Genomic DNA, 22,041 nt, shown 5'->3' on the forward strand with positions numbered 1-22,041 from the left:
GTGAGCAACTCAACCATTAATGCTAAGTGTCCAAACCTGAAACACAAGTCAAGGTTAGTTCATGTACAAAACACTAGTACAAAGACTAGGTTCAAAACCAAACCAAATGATCCAAACCGAAGTCAATCTTTTGCACAAAGCAAGTTCAAATATGTAATAAAATGTCCTCAAAAGGACCAGCATCAATTCACAAAGGAAAGGCATCAAATGATCAATGTAAAACAAAGACCAACAAATGAGCATAAATTGGACATCCAGATTAGAAAATCCAAATCAAAACAGAAAAGCAGGCAATGGCTATGAAATTTTTTATGAAAGTTCCTCATGTTATGAATAAGCATAATGAAAAAAATCAAATCCAGAAGAGTTCAAATGATAAGTGAACAAAAATGCACAAATGCAATGCAAAAAATGTGACACAAATTGTCACATCATATCTTCATGTGTCAAAAACAGTGATAACATATTCTAAAAATTCCAAACCAAAGCTCAAAAATCAAATCACATGTGAAGATCAAGCACACAAAAATTCAGATTAATTGGATTAAAGATGAGCATTTCACAAAGCAATGAACATAGCATATCAATTTGGCATAAGGTTCAATCAAAAATCACACATTAAAAATCCAGCAATCAACAAATCATGAAAATAATTCCAAAAAAAACCAGACATTAAAACAAGAACATGAAAAAAAATTGGACTCAATTTGGACATTTTTTCAATTTTTAATGATTTTTCTAAAATGAACAAAAATATATGATATATCAAATGAAATGGAGGGAAAATAAAAATTCAAATTAATTCAGAAAACAAATGCACCACCGCTGGATCGAACACGTGCGCTCAGGATCACACATGTGAAACGCTGCGTTTCACTTAATGACAAGGCACGCTCGGTCAGCAGGTCAGCCATTCGCGTGGCACAGTCAAATGCATCAGGACCAATCATACAGCCAGGAAAGCGCAAACGTGGAAGCCACATCACATAAACCCTAGGAACACACAGGCACGCCGGAGCTAAGCTCCGGTCATCTTCTCCGGCTAGCTCCGGCGGAGATGCATTGGACAAGTGATACACCAATCAAAAGCTCTTTCCATGTAGATCTCAAATATCATATCAAATTCATCTAATTCCTCATGTATCTCATGGATCGAAGCAAAACATTTATGAACTCAAAACTTTCAGTCAACATATCATGCTCAAAACTCAACCAATTTCAGATCTAGTTACATCTACATGCTCCCGGCAATGAAATCTACACATCTATATCATGAAATCAGCAAATAGAGATGATGAAATTTTCACTTACTTGAAATGGCAGTGGTTGAAATCGTGTCCTCAAGCTCTCTCAAGCTCCAGATCTTCTCCTCTATACTTGCTTTGAAGCTTTGAACAAGAATCAACAATTGAAACAGCTTGAATCTAGCTCAATTTCAGAAATCCATAGCCATGAGTTTGCACTTGAACTGCACGAATCTGGACTGAATTGATCAAAGTAATGGTTGAATCTTGATTAATGAAGGATGATGATCAAGATTATGCAATAAAATCTGGTGTTTGAGTGAAGAAATTTGAATTTCGAAGAGAGAGAATTTTTGGAGGGAGTTGGAAAATTCTAGATCTGAAATGCTTCCTCCTCTCAAAACAGTTAGGGTTTGGCTTATATACTCCTCACTAATCACACTGAAATCAAGATTAGGCTTTGGTTAATTAAGATTAGAGAGATATGAGGTGAATTGCAAAATTGCCAAATGCACCTAGCATGACCAATCCACACGTGAACAGTGCTCATGTAAGCTGGGATTTCACTTAAAATCATCCAATAATCAACATGGAATGATCAAATTGCTTGTAGCTTAGGCCAAATTTGAATTATAAATTTTCCCTCCATTTTGCACATGTGTGAACAAGTGATCATATGAGGTTATTTCATGCATGGCAAATGTTGATTTGGAATGTCTTGGTCATAAGGAGCATTTTGCAAAAAGAGTGGACCAATTTGGAGTTTTGAATCAAAAGTTATGCCACTTTGAAATTTCATGCATACTTTGTGATCATATGGCCATAACTTCTCAACCAATTATCATATGATCATGATATAGGACTTTTTGAAAAGAGGAGAGAAAGATCTTCAACTTTCATGTTCACCAAAAATCCATTTGAAGCTTCTTTGATGTTGAAAGGTCAAGTTGAATGTGGACCAAAAACTTGCCATTTTTGGAAACTTGAAATTACAGGTCATTTTCCATTTTTGGAAACTTTTGCCATGACTTCAAAATCTTTAAGATAGATGTTTGACATGATGAATATGCCTTGTTTGAACATGATAGAAGTATTTAAACTCATTTCCCCAACTCATAGCCCTCAGTTGACTGCCACAGTTGACTTTCTTGGTCCTCAAATGACCTTGACATGCTTTGATGAACTTGAGCCTTTACCACTTGGGGATATTGCTTCAAAATGAACCCTAGCTCATATAAGCTCCATATAATGATCATGTGATCCTCATCTCAAGAAAATACCTCAACTCAATGCACAAAGGAATTCCTTGAAGATCTTGACCTGATGACTGCTTCAAGCTACAAGACAAATGTTAGTGACATATTTTTGTGCTTTTAGTTAGTGATTAAACAAGAAGAGCAATGATATATAATGCAAGCATGCATGGTGACCTCAAACACTCACAAGAGATCCCAACCCAAAGGAAAGGGAAACCAAGATGCTTAAAGATCCTTGAGGCTATACAATGCTATGCTATGATGCCATGAGGGATCTTAGGGACAAAATTAGGGTCTTACAGATGCCCCTATTTAAGGTCATTCTAGCCGGCGAAGTGAAGGTTAAAATCTTCGTCTCGACGTGATAGAATGGGCTTAAATAATAACAAAGAGACAAATTTTGGTCCCTGAGAGACCTCATGATGCAAATGTATGTATGAAAAAACAAGCAAACTCTGTGTGGATAGGGTCCACAAAGAAGAAAAGAAATCAGGAGAAATGGACAATCCATAGGAGTAATACACTCTATGGGGACAGAGGCTCTAACAGGGACTCTTGTGGGGAACAAGAAGAAATGTGTGAGCAGGACACGACTTGAAACTGGGGAGAAAGAATTCCAAAGGGACAAATCCAATGGAAAGACTAAGCGGAAACTGACAACTCTCATGGATAATTCAATCCATGGAGCAGAGACCCTACTGGGGAATGAAGGGATAAAAAAAACGTGAGCCAGGTCACGACTCAAAACTGGGAAGCAGAATTCCAAAGGGAAAATAAATCCGCTGGAAAGACTCAAGCTGACTCAAAAATGCATGTATTAGGGAAAACGCCAACACAGCACAACTATCCGTAATGGATACCTCAGATAAAAATCCGGACTCAGACTGGGGAAAGATCTGAACAAAACATCCCTGCCGGGAAAAATGCATGTATTGGGGAAAAACGCCAACACAACGAAACTATCCACAAAGGATACTTCGGATAAAAATCCGGACAAAACAATCCACCAAGGGACTTCGCTGACAACTTCGCTGGGGAAGTCTAAAAAGACTCTCCAGGGGAAGCAGCGAGAATGAGGTGTTACCGGTTACTGGGTAACAAGCTCAAGGAAGAATGAATATCTAAGACCGATATAAGGGTGAGAGATATCAATCAACCAAAACATATGAGGAAAACCTGAAAAAGGTATATTTCAACTCAGGAAAATATGACTCCACAGGGGACCAAGGTCATAATAGGGAGCAGAAAGGAAGGAACACCGGGGATACCGGTTACTGGGTATATAATAGGTGACCGACCAAGGCGTGAATTGGTTTTATGCCAAAACACTCATCATCTTGAAGGGAGGGCTAAAAAAGCAAACTCGACTTACAGGATGGACATTCGATTCCAAAAGGGAATACGAATCTTACTCGACTGGGGAAGAACAAAACTTCAACCGAAGAGTGCATGAGATATACTATCTATTACCGTCAGGACGTAGATAACATACTCGCATGGAAGAGACACCAGGGATACCGGTTACTGGGTATATAATAGGTGACCGACCGAAAAAAGAAAGGACATCGGGATACCGGTTACTGGGTATATAATGATGACCAATCCAGGGGAGAAACAATCATTATCAACAAAGGATAAATGAGAGATGACTCACAGGGGATAAATTGCAAGCATACGACAATTATCCAAGAGACATATCACCGGTTATTGAGAGATATGCTCAAAAAAGGGGTAGAAATGAATATTCGATTCCGCAAAGGGACAAACGAATCTTACTCAACTGGGGAAACACAACAGGCTTCGACTGAAGAGTGCATGAGATATATTATCTATTACCGTCAAAACGTAGATAATATACTCGCATGGAAGATTATCCACAACCGGCTACGGGGTTAATAAAGGATAGATCCACCGAAAAGAGAAAGACATTGGGATACCAAAACTAGGTATATAATGATGACCAGTCAAAGGGAACAACAAACATTACCGACAAATGGTAAATGAAAGAGGACCCGCTGAGGATAAAATTGCTTACTCAGAGCAATTATCCACAAAAGGAGGGAATATCAATACCGAATACCGGATAATGATAACCAACAAAGAGGGGATTACATCTACCGAATACTGGGTAGAAAACCACAGAAGAGTAACCGTCATCAAACAGGATGAACAACAAGGTTAACTCTGCAAAGGGGAGAAATAGGATTTACAACTACCGGATACTAGGTAGAAGACCAAAGACTCTGATGAGGATAAGGATAGGGTTTACAACTATCGAATACTGGGTAGAAAACCACAAATTCCACTGGGGATAAGATGAATGATTGCCGATTACTGAGCAGTTATTCATTTATACCACGGGGAAGCACAAACTCTGATGGGGAGGGAGAAACATAGGATTTACAACTACCGAATACTGGGTAGAAGACCACAAAAAACCCGCCATCGACCAGAATGAACCACAAAGGTTACCTCTGATAGGGGACGAAAGATAGGATTTACAACTATCGGTTACTGGGTAGAAAACCACAAAGATAGGACTTACAACTACCGGTTACTGGGTAGAAGCCACAAAAATCCACTGAGGATAAGGTGAATAATATTGGCAACCTTACTAGGGAACACCAAAAAACAGTCTCAAAGGGCCAATTTAGGATCAAACCAAAAAGGCAAACTGAATCAAGACTCATCCTAATGAGGATATAACTCAATAGGGAAATCCATCCCAATATATGTGTTGGGAGGAAACGGAAACAACCGTCGTCCACTAGGATAGAACTCAGTGGGGAAATGGCAGGAAAGATAAACACTTTCTGCTTAAGGGGCTGACTCTACATTTGAAGGATCAGACACACCCATCTGCTTGGGGATATATATATATATATATATATATATATATATATATATATATATATATATATATATATATATATATATATATATATATATATATATATATATATATATATATATATATATATATATATATATATATATATATATATATATATATATATATATATATATATATATATATATATATATATATATATATATATATATATATATATATATATATATATATATCACCAACTAGCAGGAGACAACAACGAAAGATATATGGCAAAAAATGCAACATGAATATCTGGATGTTAATGATTATGCATGTATATGCGTGTTTTATGTATGATGAATGCTGACAAATAAACATATCTAACACAAACAGGTCCAGGAAAAGGCACACAGTCACCCGGTACTACATCTCAAAAGAGAAATCCAGGATCACCAAATGGAGAGTATCCAATCTACTGGAGATCCCGATGCTAGGAAGCAAAGACCTTGCAGAAGAATCAGAGATATCAGGAAATCACAAAATCTCTGGGATGAATCATCAAACAATCCGGCTAGGGAAAAGAGTATATTGCACAGGCAGAAACTGCCACAAAAGCAACTCTACTGGAGAATCCAACAGCAACTCTACTGGGGAATCCACCCGAGGGATACAAGAAGAATCTGGTGATCAGCCACCAAGATACCAAACTCACCAAGGAGATCACACCTGCTGAGGAGACAAGATCGGGATAAACCATCAGTCTCAGCTGGGGAGAAGTGCTCAATGCACAAGTGGACTCTGCCAGACAAGCAACACTGGTCGGGGAAACTGTTAACACATATAAGATCCACCACACCAGCAACTCTACTTGGGATGAACTATCACTGATAAAATCTACCACCCAAAAACTCTGTTGTGGATCATAGATACCAGGGAACAGCAATATCTCTGAAGGGGATAACACCATCAAAGATAAGATCCAACACACCAACAACACCGCTGGGGATCTATCTGAGGAAATGCAGGAATTCTGGGGATCAACCACCAAAACAAATCTTCCAGAGATAACACATCCGAGGAGAGAAAAATACTGCTCTGCTGAAGTGAAAAGGGGTGAATACTGGGAATCATACCACCCTTGGGAGAGCACTAAGGATCTCCTAAGTATCTTTTGATCATTGTGAATGTTCACTTTGTTTAAAAACAATTTGTGAAAAATTCTGTTTATTAAAACAATGATATTTTTATCAATTAAAACATGCAAAACATTTGTTGAATAGAAACAAATAAGAGTGTAAATAATTGGATAAAGGTTCAAAATTTTTTGATGGAATGGTAGTCTGCAAATGGCAAGACTCCATAGATCTTTACAAGTTTGAAATTGGTGATATCAATTGGAAAAGGGCTACATTGAACATAATGATCATTTCTCCACCAATTCCGGATTCGATGTATTCAAAGCTTTAGTTGACGACGAATGAACAGGAATCTCTGATAGATGATAGATGTAGAACAACAGTCTTGTCAGGATGCAGTTACTTGCCAAATCCCTAATTTTTGCCTAGATTGCCCCAGGATGAGGTACTCAATCTAGCGGGATACAAATATTCATTTTTTTTTCATGTCTCTAACTTTTTCCTGGATCGCCCTTTCGGGTCTAATCCACCGAAACGCTCATTTTTGCCTAAGCCGCCCTTTCGGGTTTTCAACTTAGCGAGCTATTCTGTTTTTCTTTTAGGCAAATTATTTCTTGACTGCATCTGAATTCACAGGACGAGTGAAATCCTCCCCATCCATAGTTGTAAGCATCAAAGCACCGCCTGAAAAGGCTCTCTTGACAACATATGGACCTTCGTAGTTTGGAGTCCACTTTGTTGGTGTAAGCCCTAGAGGCCAATACTTTTGGTACTTGTATCGAATTATTTAAAGGCATTTTCCTTTATTATGGTTGATTAATAAAATCCCTGGAATAGATAGTCTATTTAATGTATTAAGTGTGACTTAATCATGAGAACACATTAAACATAAAGACACTATTCTTAAAGTATCCATAGTCGAGCTTTAATGTGAAGTGGGATAACATTAAAAGCATTAAGACTATTATATTTGTAGACTGATGATCACATCTCATGGATCATGGATAAAGAGTTATCAAGTCTTAAACATAGGTATGAATATTAGGAGTAATATTTATACCGGATTGACCCGCTATGAGAATACTATATAGAAAGTTATGCAAAGTGTCATAAGTTATTCTCATGGTGATAATAGTGTATACCACTCTTCGACCTAAAACCACTATGGATCCTAGATATAGAGTTGAGTGCTTTGTTGCTGATCTAACGTTGTCCGTAACTGGATAACCATAAAGGCAGTTGATGGGTACTCCACAAAGCATGTTGAGGGACATGAGTGTCCTAGATGGAATTTGCCAATCCTGTGTAACAGGATAAATGTCTATGGGCCCAATATTGAACTGGACAAGGGTGACACGGTCTATACCTTGTGTTCAATATAGACATAAGGGCAAAGGGGTAATTATACACATAATTATTATCATAGGAGGTTTTGTCAGATCACATGACATTTTCGTGACTTGGGTAGCAGTGATGTGTTGCTAGATACCGCTCACTGTTTATTATGTTAAATGCGTGATTTAATATAATTGCCAACGCCGCGAAAACCTATAGGGTCACACACAAAGGACGGATTGATGAGAGATAGAATAATTAAGGAACATCGTAAGGTACGGTGTACTTAAGCAGAATACGAAATATGGTAAGGTACCAAATACTTAAGTGATTTTGGCATATTATGAGATATAGGCCAAAATGCACTTAAGTGGGCTTTTTGGCTTGAAGCCCACACAAGTGGTTCTATAAATAGAGCTCTTGTGCAGAAGCTTTGTATGGGAATACAACACAACTGAAGAGTTGGAACTTCGTATCTTTCTCTCACTCAAAGCCTTCATTCATAACAGCTAGCACTGCGATTGAAGGAATCCGTTCGTGTGGACTGAGTAGAGACGTTGTCATCGTTCAACGTTCGTGATCGCTCCGTGGATCAGTATCAAAGGTTTTGATCATTATCAGAGATCTGCACCAAAGGTTTGAATCGCCACAAGAGGTAACGATTCTATCACTGATCATGCCCATTCGTAAGGATCACTAAATGGAGAAATTTTTAAATTCCGCTGCGCCTTGGATGGCAATTCTCCAACAGTGGTATCAGAGCCACTTACGAAACCATGAATCTGATATTTGTTTTTGTTCTGTAATAATATGATTAAAGACAGAATGAATCAAAGGTTAAATTGAGATCGATCAAGTTACATATATGTGATATATGTAATCCTGATGCAAAATACATTATATATGATATAGTGTTCTTGTTTCGTTCATTCAAACCCTCAATGATTATTTTCCTTTGAGGGATCAATGGTCGTTTGCTTCTTGATCCGACATTAGTATGGTGAAGCAATGACGTGTTGATCAATCATACTGAATTAACAATCGAGATGTGTTTGACGGTCTGAAATTGGTGCATCAGGGTTAGTGACGGCACAAGGGTTGTGTTGTTAGAGAGTTATGCGATTGGGGTTTGAACGCACAAGAGTTGTGCTTCCTAAACACTTTTTGGAACAATGTTAACCGGTTAACGGAATACGAAATAAAAAATTTTGAGTTTTTTAACAGTGTTAACCGGTTAACGCAAGACGGAAAACAGTTTTCCAAGACATTTTCAAACAGTGTTAACCGGTTAACGCATTTGGTTAACCGGTTAACGCAAGGCAGAAAACAATTTTTTTTCAGATTTCAAACAGTGTTAACCGGTTAACGCATATGGTTAATCGGTTTAACGCAAGGAAATTTTCACCCGTTCGGCTAACTCAGTGCTTTAAAAGTGTCAAGTGTTGATACGAAAAGCGACATCAATTTTAAATGAATTGTTCATTAAAATGTGATGATCGGTCGTCGAAATTTAATTTGATTTTAATTAGTTAAAGGAATTAATAATAATAATAATAATAAAGTGTTTATTATTGTCTTGTGGTGATCGGTTATGGCCTTAGTTTTCCTTTGTTTTGTTTTGGGTTTTTAAAATACGACCTGCGTGTCGTGCCTCTCTCTTAATCTCCCAAATGTAACTTCTTTTCTCATCTCACTCCCTCGTATGTAAAACGAGTTTCTTTTATATAATGTAATGATATGAAGAAAGCAAAGAAGTCAGTGCCAAAGGAGGACAACCTTGAAGATCTTGCTTGGAGAAGCTTAGATCGTTGTAGGTTAGCTTAGGTTCTCTCATTGGCTTGGGAGAACAATGCGCTAGGGGCCATAACTGTTTCATTTTGTTTGTATGTATGTTGATGCATGTGAATGTATGTTGATGCATGTGAGAGACGGTTTATATGATAAACAAGCCGGTGAGATCAGAAAAATTGCAATTCCCTCAAATTAAATATTAAGTTTATGCTTTCCAAGTTTTAACACTCATCAAGACTAGTAATGGATAATGTAGGTTTCGCCTACGTGAGGTGCATGATCTATATATTAGTAAGGTGCGATGGGATAATTGTAATATCCAACTGTTAAAACAATGGGTCAAACTTAACTAAACAAATTATAATAAGATTATATATGTTTAGAAGCAAGAGTTGGGAATAATCCATATGATGGATTAGAATAAGGAGTTATTCTCCCAACTGAAATTTTCGAGAGTTGTATGAGATACAATTGGAAGGAGTTCCTACCTAAAATAACCTAGTTTTGTGTAATCCTCCTACGCGGACTTAGAACGAAGTGAAATATGGATCTCGACCCACTAGAAAATCTTCCAACGGGATTTTCCGAATCAAATGATGAGGGTCATTTGTTTTGAGTAAAATAGTGGGAGCATATTTAATTAAAGGCCTAATTGAATATGTCAATGATACTTATATTTTCATTAATCCTTATATAGATTACCATGACAGCAAACACCTCTAACAACCTCCTGCGATCAATCCTTGATAAGGAAAAATTGTCTGGGACAAATTTTCTGGATTGGCACCGAAACCTGAGGATTGTCCTCAAACATGATAAAAAGCTGTATGTCTTGGAGACACCTGTTCCTGAAGAGGAACCTCCTAGTTCTGCACCTAAGGCAGAAAGAGATGCTTATAAGAAGCATGTCGATGATGCCAATGAAACTGCTTGTCTCATGCTGGCTACCATGAACTCAGAATTGCAAAAGCAACATGAGAACATGTCAGCGTTCGATATGATCGAACACCTGAAGTTGCTCTATCAAGAGCAAGCAAGGCATGAGAGGTTTGAAGTTTCAAAAGCCCTTTTTCAAAGCAAGTTAGCTGAGGGAGCCCCTGTAGGTCCCCATGTACTCAAGATGATTGGGTATATGGAAAACCTTGAGAGATTGGGTTTTCCCCTCGAAAAGGAACTTGCAACTGATTTGATCTTGCAATCGTTGCCAGATAGTTTCAGTCAATTTGTCCTAAATTTCAATATGATTGATATGGACAAATCTCTTCCTGAACTGCTCGCCATGTTAAGAACTGCCGAGCAGAATCTGAAGTCAAAAGGGAAGTCCATTCTGATGATCGGAAATGGAAAGAGACAAAACAAAAGGCCCACTAAGCAGAGTGATAAGGGGAAAGGCAAGGAAGTTGCCAATCCCAGACCCACTGCTGCTTTGAAGCCTAGTGGAGGCATAGCAAAAGAAGGCACCTGCTTCCATTGCGGTAAGACCGGACACTGGAAGAGGAACTGCCCAAAGTATCTGGAAGATAAGAAGAATGGAGTAGAGACTTCAACTTCATGTATTTTTGTTATTAATTTATCTACTTCTGCATCATGGGTATTAGATACTGGATGCAGTTCTCACATTTGTACAAATGTGCAGGAACTAAAAAGGAGTAGAGATTTGGCAAAAGGTGAAGTCGACCTATGAGTTGGCTATGGAGCAAAGGTTGCTGCTTTAGCCGTAGGAACTTTTGTATTGACTTTACCTAGTGGTTTAATAATTCAGTTAGAGAACTGTTATTATGTACCTGCGATTAGCAGGAATATTATTTCCATTGCTTGTTTGGACAAGTTTGGTTTTTCATTTATAATAAAGAACAATTGTTGCTCAATTTATTTGAATGATATATTCTATGCTACTGCACAAATGAACAATGGACTATATGTCCTTGATCTTGAAATGCCTATTAATAACATTAATACAAAAGGGTGAAACCTAACGAGTTAAAACCAACTAGGTAAGAATATTAAAACTCTTCGATCAGATCGAAGTGGTGAGTATTTAATCGTAGAGTTTGATGACCATCTGAAAGAGTGTGGGATCCTATCCCAACTTACTCCTCCTGGCACATCCCAATGGAAGGGTGTATCTGAGAGAAGAAATCGAACCCTGTTGGACATGGTCCGATCCATGATGAGTCACACCAATCTTCCAAACTCCTTTTGAGGACATACACCATTGACATCAGCTTACACACTTAACCGTGTTCCATCCAAAAGGTTGAAAAGACACCATATGAGATATGGAGTGGTAAGAGACCACATATGTCTTACATGAAGATTTGGGGTTGCGAAGTTTATGTGAAACGACAAATTTCAACCAAGCTTGAGCCCAAATCTGACAAATGCTTATTTGTGGGGTATCCTAAAGAAACAAGAGGATATTATTTCTACAATCCTTCTGAGGGCAAAGTGTTTGTCGCTCGAACTTGAGTTTTCCTAGAAATGGATTTTATTTCCAAAGGAATCAGTGGGAGGAAAGTAGAACTTGAAGGAATTCAAGAATCAGAAAGCATCGATACACCTATGGAGGAATTAGAGCATGAAACACAAGTAGTTGTGTAAGAGCAACCTGCTCAAGTAGAACAAGACCAGCGTAGGTCAGGCAGGATACGTCACCTACCTGAGATATATGGATATCTGATCAAGGTGATGTATTACTCATGGATCAAGATGAGCCTGTGACCTACTCATGGAATCTTCGTTTTGATGAAACAGTAAAACTGTATGGATTCATCAAGAACAAAGATGAGCCTTGTGTCTACAAGAAGGTTAGTGGGAGCATGATCGTATTCCTGGTATTATATGTAGATGACATATTACTCATTGGAATCGATATCCCTACCCTGCAACAAGTAAAGTCTTGGTTGGGGAAATGCTTTTCTATGAAGGACCTAGGCGAAGCAGCCTATATATTAGGAATCAGAATCTATAGAGATAGATCACAAAACTGCTTGGCCTAAGTCAGAGTACATACATAGACAAAGTGCTGAGACGCTTTAATATGAATGATTCCAATCTGGTTATGTGTTTTGCTTAAATGGTGGCACTGTGAGCTTGAAAAGTTCAACGCAAGATGCAGTTGCTGATTCTACAACTGAGGCCGAGTATATTGCTGCCTTAAGTGCAGCAAAGGAAGCTGTTTGGATCAACAAACTTGGCATAGTCCCTAGCATTGTGGATCTCATTGGTCTCTACTATGATAACAATGGTGTTATCGCACAAGCTAAGGAGCCTAGATCTCACCAACGATCCAAACACATACTTAGGCGTTGTGCAAAAATATGTAAAGTACCTACACTTGACAATATAGTTGACCCACTGACAAAGCCTCTTGCGCAGCAGAAGCATGATGGCCATACTAGATCAATGGGCATACGGGGTATGTCTGATTGGCTCTAGTGCTAGTGGGAGATTGTTGGTGTAAGCCCTAGAGGCCAATACTTTGGGTACTTGTATCGAATTATTTAAAGGCATTTTCCTTTATTATGGTTGATTAATAAAGTCCCTGGAATAGATAGTCTGTTTAATGTATTAAGTGTAACTTAATCATGAGAACACATTAAACATAAAGACATTATTCTTAAAGTATCCGTAGTCGAGCTTTAATGTGAAGTGGGATAACATTAAAAGCATTAAGACTATTATGTTTGTAGACTGATGATCACATCTCATGGATCATGGATAAAGAGTTATCAAGTCTTAAACATAGGTATGAATATTAGGAGTAATATTTATACCGGATTGACCCGCTATGAGAATACTATATAGAAAGTTATGCAAAGTGTCATAAGTTATTCTCATGGTGATAATAGTGTATACCACTCTTCGACCTGAAACCACTATGGATCCTAGATGTAGAGTCGAGTGCTTTGTTGCTGATCTAACATTGTCCGTAACTGGATAACCATAAAGGCAGTTGATGGGTACTCCACAAAGCATGCTGAGGGACATGAGTGTCCTAGATGGAATTTGCCAATCCTGCGTAACAGGATAAATGTCTATGGGCCCAATATTGAACTGGACAAGGGTGACACGGTTTATACCTTGTGTTCAATATAGACATAAGGGCAAAGGGGTAATTATACACATAATTATTATCACAGGAGGTTTTGTCAGATCACATGACATTTTCGTGACTTGGGTAGCAGTGATGTGTTGCTAGATACCGCTCACTGTTTATTATGTTAAATGTGTGATTTAATATAATTGCCAACGCCGCGAAAACCTATAGGGTCACACACAAAGGACGGATTGATGAGAGATAGAATAATTAAGGAACATCGTAAGGTACGGTGTACTTAAGCAGAATACGAAATATGGTAAGGTACCAAATACTTAAGTGATTTTGGCATATTATGAGATATAGGCCAAAATGCACTTAAGTGGGCTTTTTGGCTTGAAGCCCACACAAGTGGTTCTATAAATAAAGCTCTTGTGCAGAAGCTTTGTATGGGAATACAACACAACTGAAGAGTTGGAATTTCGTATCTTTCTCTCACTCAAAGCCTTCATTCATAACAGCTAGCACTGCGATTGAAGGAATTCGTTCGTGTGGACTGAGTAGAGACGTTGTCATCGTTCAACGTTCGTGATCGCCCCGTGGATTTGTATCAAAGGTTTTGATCATTATCAGAGATCTGCACCAAAGGTTTGAATCGCCACAAGAGGTAACGATTCTATCACTGATCATGCCCATTCGTAAGGACCACTAAATGGAGAAATTTTTAAATTCCGTTGCGCCTTGGATGGCAATTCTCCAACACACTTGCCCCTGGAATCGGGCGCGAAAGACAAGACTTTCTTGAGCACGAGGTCACCTTCTCGGAACACACGAGGCTTGACCTTCTTATCGAATGCTTTCTTCATTCTCTGTTGATATAACTGACCATGGCACATGGCAGTCAATCTCTTCTCTTCGATCAAATTCAGCTAGTCATAACGACTCTGAATCCATTCAGCATCAGTCAACTTGGCCTCCATCAAGACTCTCATTGATGGGATCTCCACCTCTACTGGGAGTACGGCCTCCATGCCATAAACAAGAGAGAAAGGGGTTGCCCCTGTTGAAGTGCGGACAGATGTACGATATCCATGCAAAGCAAATGGCAACATCTCATGCCAATCTTTGTACGTAACAACCATCTTCTGGATAATCTTCTTGATATTCTTATTAGCAGCTTCAACAACCCCATTCATCTTGGGTCTATAAGGAGAAGAATTATGGTGTGCGATCTTGAATTCGCTACACAGCTCTTTCATCATTTTGTTATTCAGATTAGATCCATTATCAGTAATGATCTTGTCTGGCACACCATAACGGCATATGAGTTGGTTCTTGATAAACTTCACGACCACCTGCTTGGTCACATTTGCATATGACGATGCTTGAACCCACTTCGTGAAGTAATCAATTGCTACGAGAATAAACCTATGTCCGTTGGACGCTTTAGGCTCAATCATGCCAATCATGTCAATTCCCCACATAGAGAAAGGCCATGGTGATGAAATCACATTCAGAAGTGTCGGAGGAATATGAATCTTATCCGCATAAATCTGACACTTATGGCATTTCTTCACATATTTGCAGCAGTCAGACTCTATTGTCAGCCAATAGTAGCCCGCTCTCAACATCTTTCTAGCTATGGCATGTCCATTGGAATGAGTACCAAATGAACCCTCATGGACCTCAGTCATTAACAGGTCTGCTTCGTGTCTATCCACGCATCTGAGCAGAACCATGTCAAAATTTCTCTTATAAAGCACTTCGCCATTGAGGTAGAAACTACCTCACAATCTTCTCAAAGTTTTCCTATCTTTCACAGATGCCCCAGGCGGGTAGACCTGGTTCTGGAGGAAACACTTGATGTCATAATACCATGGTTTATCATCTTTCGCTTCTTCAACTACAAACACGTGAGCTGGTCTATCCAAGCGCATCACGGTGATATTGGGAACTTCATTCCAATATTTAACCACAATCATTGAAGCAAGCGTAGCAAGAGCATCTGCCATTCGATTATCCTCTCGAGGAATATGATGGAAGTCAACCTCAGTAAAGAACGTTGAAATCCTCCTCGCATAATCTCTGTATGGAATAAGACCAGGCTGATTCGTCTCCCATTCACCCTTGATCTGATTGACAACCAGGGCCGAATCACCATACACATCGAGATGTTTGATCCTCAGATCAATGCATTCTTCCAATCCCATAATACAAGCCTCATACTCAGTCATATTATTCGTGCATTTGAAAGTTAGCCTTGCTGTAAAAGGAATATGTGTGCCCTGAGGAGTAATGATTACTGCCCCAATACCATTTCCGTACTGATTTACAGCGCCATCAAATACCATACTCCATCTGGAACCAGGCTCTGGCCCTTCATCGAGTGTAGGCTCATCACAATCTTTCATTTTCAAATACAGAATCTCCTCATCTGGGAAGTCATATTGAACTGACTGATGATCTTCAATCGGCTGATGTGCCAAGTGGTCAGCCAAGATACTACCTTTAATAGCCTTCTGAGCTCGATACTCAATATCATACTCAGATAACAACATCTGCCAACGGGCAATCCTCCCGGTTAAAGCAGGCTTCTCAAAGATATACTTGATTGGATCCATTCTGGATATCAACCAAGTTGTATGATTTATCATATACTGGCGTAAACGCTTAGCGGACCAAGCCAAAGCACAGCATGTCTTCTCAAGCATTAAGTATCGAGACTCACAATCAGTGAACTTCTTACTCAGGTAGTAAATAGCATACTCTTTCTTTCCTGATTCGTCTTGCTGACCAAGCACACAACCCATCGAGTCTTCAAGAACTGTCAGATACATGATCAAAGGTCTTCCTTCTACGGGCGGAGACAGGATTGGAGGTTCAGACAGATACTTTTTGATACTGTCGAAAGCTTTCTGGCAATCCTCGGTCCAATCATGAGACTGATCTTTTTGGAGGAGCTTGAATATCGGCGCAGATGTGGCAGTCATGTGGGATATGAATCTGGAAATATAATTCAAGCGGCCAAGAAAACCTCGGACTTGCTTCTCAGTTTTGGGCGCAGGCATCTCTTGTATTGATTTGACCTTTGCAGGATCAACCTCAATACCTCTTTTGCTGACAATAAAGCCCAATAACTTGCCAGAACGGACTCCAAATGTACACTTGTTTGGATTCAGATGAAGCTTGTACTTCCTCAAACACTGAAAAAGCTTCAACAAATGCTCTACATGTTCAACCTCCGTTCTTGACTTAGCAATCATATCATCAACATAAACCTCTATCTCCTTGTGCATCATATCATGAAACAAGGTAGTCATAGCTCGTTGATACGTGGCTCCGGCGTTCTTCAAACCGAAGGGCATCACTCGATAACAGAATGTTCCCCAAGGTGTGATGAATGTTGTCTTCTCCATATCCTCGGGTGCCATCTTGATCTGATTATATCCGGAAAATCCGTCCATAAATGAGAAGACATTGAATTTAGTTGTATTGTCTACCAACATATCAATGTGTGGTAGAGGGAAATCATCTTTCGGACTAGCTTTATTCAAATCACGGTAATCCACACACATTCGGACTTTTCCGTCTTTCTTAGGCATGGGCACAATATTGGCCACCCATTGAGGATACGTAGAAGACACCAGAAACCCCGCATCAATTTGCTTCTGAACTTCTTCTTTGATCTTTACTGCCATATCAGGATGAGTTCTTCTGAGCTTCTGCTTCACAGGCACGCACTCAGGCTTCAGAGGCAGGAAATGTTTCACAATATCTGTATCCAGACCTGGCATGTCTTCATACGACCAAGCAAAGATATCGGAATATTCTCGTAGCAATTCGATCAACCCCTTCTTAACAAACTCTTCCAGGAGTGCCCTAATCTTCGCTATTCGAACACAATCTTCAGACCCCAAGTTGACTGTTTCCAGATTCTCAAGATGCGGCTGAATGATCTTCTCTTCGTGCTCAAGAAGACGGGTAATCTCATCGGGAATCTCTTCAACATCATCTTCCTCTGCCTCAAATACAGGGAACTCAAAATTGGGAGATGGCGTTGGATCATTATGTTCAATGGGTTTAGAAATCAACCTGCATAATGATTTTGGATATGAAAAGCTTTTTAGAAATCAAACAAGGCAATCATTATGCAGATGAAAAGATTGATTTTATTCCATTTTTAGGGTTTTTTGTGATCACCAATTTCATGCAAAAAGCAAAAAGTGAAAATAATTGGAAAAGCAAACATTTAACATGAATTTATTGAATGAAAATATCATTGTATTAATGTTGCCAACAATGTCATCACTTCTCCTTTTGGCATGGGAGAAGGGTTTTTAAAAAAAGTGATCATTACTCTGACTTGTGGATAACTGTAGGAACATCCACAACGACCCAATTGTTGCAGATCCCTCCAGGGATGACAAAATTGTCAGAATCCTCTGCATCCTCTTCCAAGACAGCAGCAGCTTCTTCCTGACCGGTGCGGATGAAACCTCCACTCTTGAACAGTCCTCTCTCGTTGAAGACCCCAGAAGAAAAGCCAATACCAGCCCGGGACTTGTTGTCTTCCAGCTCAATCATCTTTCCTAGACCAGCAACTGCACCACATTCAATGGCCAGTTTCGCATCTCTATAGGAAGCAAATGAAGGAGTTCTTTTCTCAACAGGCTCAGTTATAGATAAAGCTTGGAAAGGAGTTCCAACTTCATCCTCAGCATCTATGTATGAGACGGAAGACAAGTGGCTAACTAGGAGAGCCTTTTCTCCTGAGTTCACGGTTCCCTTGCTCTAGATGATCCATCAATCTAGAAGAGTTAGCTCTGGTGTAGTACTGGTGAGTCAGCTTGTCTTCAAAATAAATGAAGAGCACAGAGTTAGACCATAAGACCAGAAGCTGAGAACAACACCTGCTTATGCAAATGATGCATGCAATGCTCGTGCATATGATTTGTTTTTATTTCAAAGGACTTTAGGGTTTTATTTGCAAATTTTGGAAATATTAAGCATTTTATCGCATATGGAAATATCTCATCAAATATATCAGAGAAAAGAAGTACAACATTGTCAATTATTTACAAGAGAAAAGGAAAATAATCATCCTATGGATCCCTAGAAGCTCGGGACGCAGGAAGATAAGCTGCACGAAGCCTTTTCACCTCTCTCTCGTACGCTGCTTCCATATCTGCCTTATCCTTGGCGAGTCGGTCATACCTCCTTTTCCAAAACTTGGAAGACTGAGGAAGTAGAGAAGTCCATGCATCATCAGGATCATCGATGACCTGATGCTCGATGAACTCAATCAAAGCATCTTTCTCCTTAATCTGTTGAAGCAACTCTTCCCTTTCACGGATCCAGGCACGTGAAAGGTCTTCGTCTCTCAACTCCTCTACTCCTCGGTTAGGGAGGGTTGAAGGCCCAGCCACAACCAAAGGTGTAGGTCTCGGATAATCGTAAGGCATGAGATACTCAGATCCTCTCTTCCTTACCCAAGCAGTGCAAGGCTCCAAAGCAATGCAATTCTTAGGACCTAACTCCTTCCTGTCTTTCTTATGGACCTTACGCCAAGCGCGAACCATTCTGCCCTTCAAGCCTTGGGGATCTTTACCCTCCTGAAAGAACACACCTTCTAACAGAATGTTATTAGGTTTATCCTTTAGGGGGAACCCAAGCTGACGACGTGCCAAAACAGGGTTGTAGCTAATCCCACCACATGTACCAAGAAAAGGCGCATTGGAGAATTCACCACAAGAGTCGATAATCTGCACACCATTATATACACGGTTATACCAAGAGATATCATCATTAGTGAGAGACATAAGCCTCGTGGACCACCGTAGACATCCCTTGTTCTCCTTGAAGGCGACCGTCTGAGGTAAGTGAGAAATAAACCACTTATACAACAGAGGCAAACAGCACACAATAGCGCCACCACCCTTTGCATTCCTCATATGCAAAGAGAAATAGGTATCACCCAACAGAGTCGAAACGGGATTAAGAGCAGAGAAGATCCTAATAGCGTTCACATCCACAAACTTGTCGATATTGGGGAACAATACCAACCCATAGATGAGAAGTACAAATATGGCTTCAAAGGCATCCTCACTCATGGCCTTCCCATAAACAGTAGCTTGAGCAATGAGGAACTCAGAAGGGAGACCTTGAATTCCACCTTTGGTAGTCATATGAGCATGAACCAGAGATTCATCTATGTGCAACAAGTCTGCTATCTCTTGATAAGTGGGAATACTCTCCAGGCCACTAAACGGCACCTGATCCAGAATCGGTATACCCATCAGATAAGCATACTCCTCAAGGGTAGGCAACAACTGAAAGTCCGGAAAAGAGAAGCAACGGTACAGAGGATCATAAAACTGCACCAACGTACTCATCAACCCTTCATCAACCTGAGTAGTCAGAAGAGGAAGAAGTTTCCCAAAACGAGCTTTGAACCCCAAGGGATCTAGTACATAGGATGTCATATTCCTTAACTCTTTCAGATCGGGATGTCTGAAGCTGTACTTCTTTGTATTCCTTCTTTGTCTTTCCATGTCTGAAAATTTTGCAAATAAACCCCTTAAGTTCCTTGAAAATTTTCTTGTTTTTTTTATCTGATGACATGGATGCAGATGAATGCATGAATGCATGAATGCACAATCACACTCAAGGATCAAGCAAAGCACACCAGATAAAGGTCATGGGATGGCTCATATTGTCCTTAATACCAATCATCCATTTTGGTGGATTATGGTTTGCACCTTATCGACACCCAAGTTCCATTGATATTAAGGCCATATGAACAGATCGACCATGAATCAAGGGTTTGTTGCGAGTCACGAGCATAGAGTCTCGGTTAAGAACCACCCAAAGGGAGTGTACTAGGGTTTAAACCTGCCAAGCATATTCTACCAGAGGTTCCCATAGTCATCATCCCATCTTTCGAATATTATCGGAGAAACGACTACTCGTATTCCAAAAATATTCTCAAGAGAGACTCTTATGAGTGTAGTAACGCGTAACAATCGTATCAAATCTTACATTTGAACGACCTCAGCACTACATCCTAGAAAATATGCCAAGATGGGTTTGGTAAACTAAGGTCCTTTGCTTCTAAGGTCTATATTGGAAAGAGTAATGTCGAACCACAACTTACTTGTGTGACATTATTGATCCCAACATGACCTCCACCAAGTGAATGGACTCGCAAGTCAACTTGCTAAGGAATAACTCCACACAAGTCGACGAGACTACGCCATTCTCCTATCCTAAGTGCACTCGAGTTCGGGTATAGAACTCATCTCACAAAGATCACCAAGCACACAAGCAATTGATATATCAAGCAATTCAATCATTACAAACAATACAGTAATCCCAAATTGCACAAAAATATGTCATAAACAATATAATACAACAAGTGTGAAAAGTTGGCAAAACCCACTAGGCATATTCCCCAGCAGAGTCGCCACTTTTCTGTAGCAGTGTATTCGTTACCATTGGAGATATTGACTAAATCCAAGGTAAATCATACAAAGTCGAGTCGCCACCGCACTTCTATTTATCCAAAGGAATGGTTAGAAAGCGAACAAAAACCTATAAAGTTTTACAAACAAAACTAGTAAAAGAGGGTCAGAGATCTGGGTAAGGGGGTTGGTTATGCAATGGGAAGGTGTTAGGCACCCAATGCATCCTAGGTACTCCTAGGGAGCCCTTTTCACGCTTGTTGTAAAGGTTATTTATTTATGAAATTTATTTTTGTGCAAACATGATTGAAGAGATGAGAAAAGAATATACAAGTTTATTTACATTTTTTTGTGTTTGGATGGATAAAACTCATTGCCTACGTACCTTCTCCTGAAAGATAAGGATCAAAACCCCGTAGTTCGGGTAAAATATTTGAAAATAAATGACTGGATTGATTGGTCCAAAAGCCTTAAGGTCTTTTGTTATCAAAGGGAGAAAACTCGACCTGAAAAACCACAAGTCCACCATGTGAGGATAGCTTCGACATGCTAGTGAGGGATTATGCCCTATAATAAGCATGGAAAACTTATTGTCCATCACTAAGGACATAGGTGAGTATTATATCTACCACAAAGATAACTCAAACCTAATAGTTAAAGGTTATGAAAAATTTGATTAAGAAGTGGACATTGGAACCACAAAGAAACACATTTGAGTGGGTTAGATTAACCAATTAGAAGTATGTACAAAATGGTCAAAGTTGACTTAAAGATTCAATTCAAAGTGAGTATTATGAAAATAAAGCTTGAAGATCAAAAGCCTAAGGCTTAGGTTTCTAATGTTGAAAACAAGTCAAATGTTTGCACAAAAGTTTTGGTTTAAGGTTAAGATGGAGATGAAGGTTAACACAAAAAGGTGAGGGTTAAGGGATGCAACCACAATAGGA

This window comes from Lathyrus oleraceus, chromosome 7, assembly GCF_024323335.1.
Source record: "Lathyrus oleraceus cultivar Zhongwan6 chromosome 7, CAAS_Psat_ZW6_1.0, whole genome shotgun sequence".
NCBI classification, from domain to species: Eukaryota; Viridiplantae; Streptophyta; class Magnoliopsida; order Fabales; family Fabaceae; genus Lathyrus; species Lathyrus oleraceus.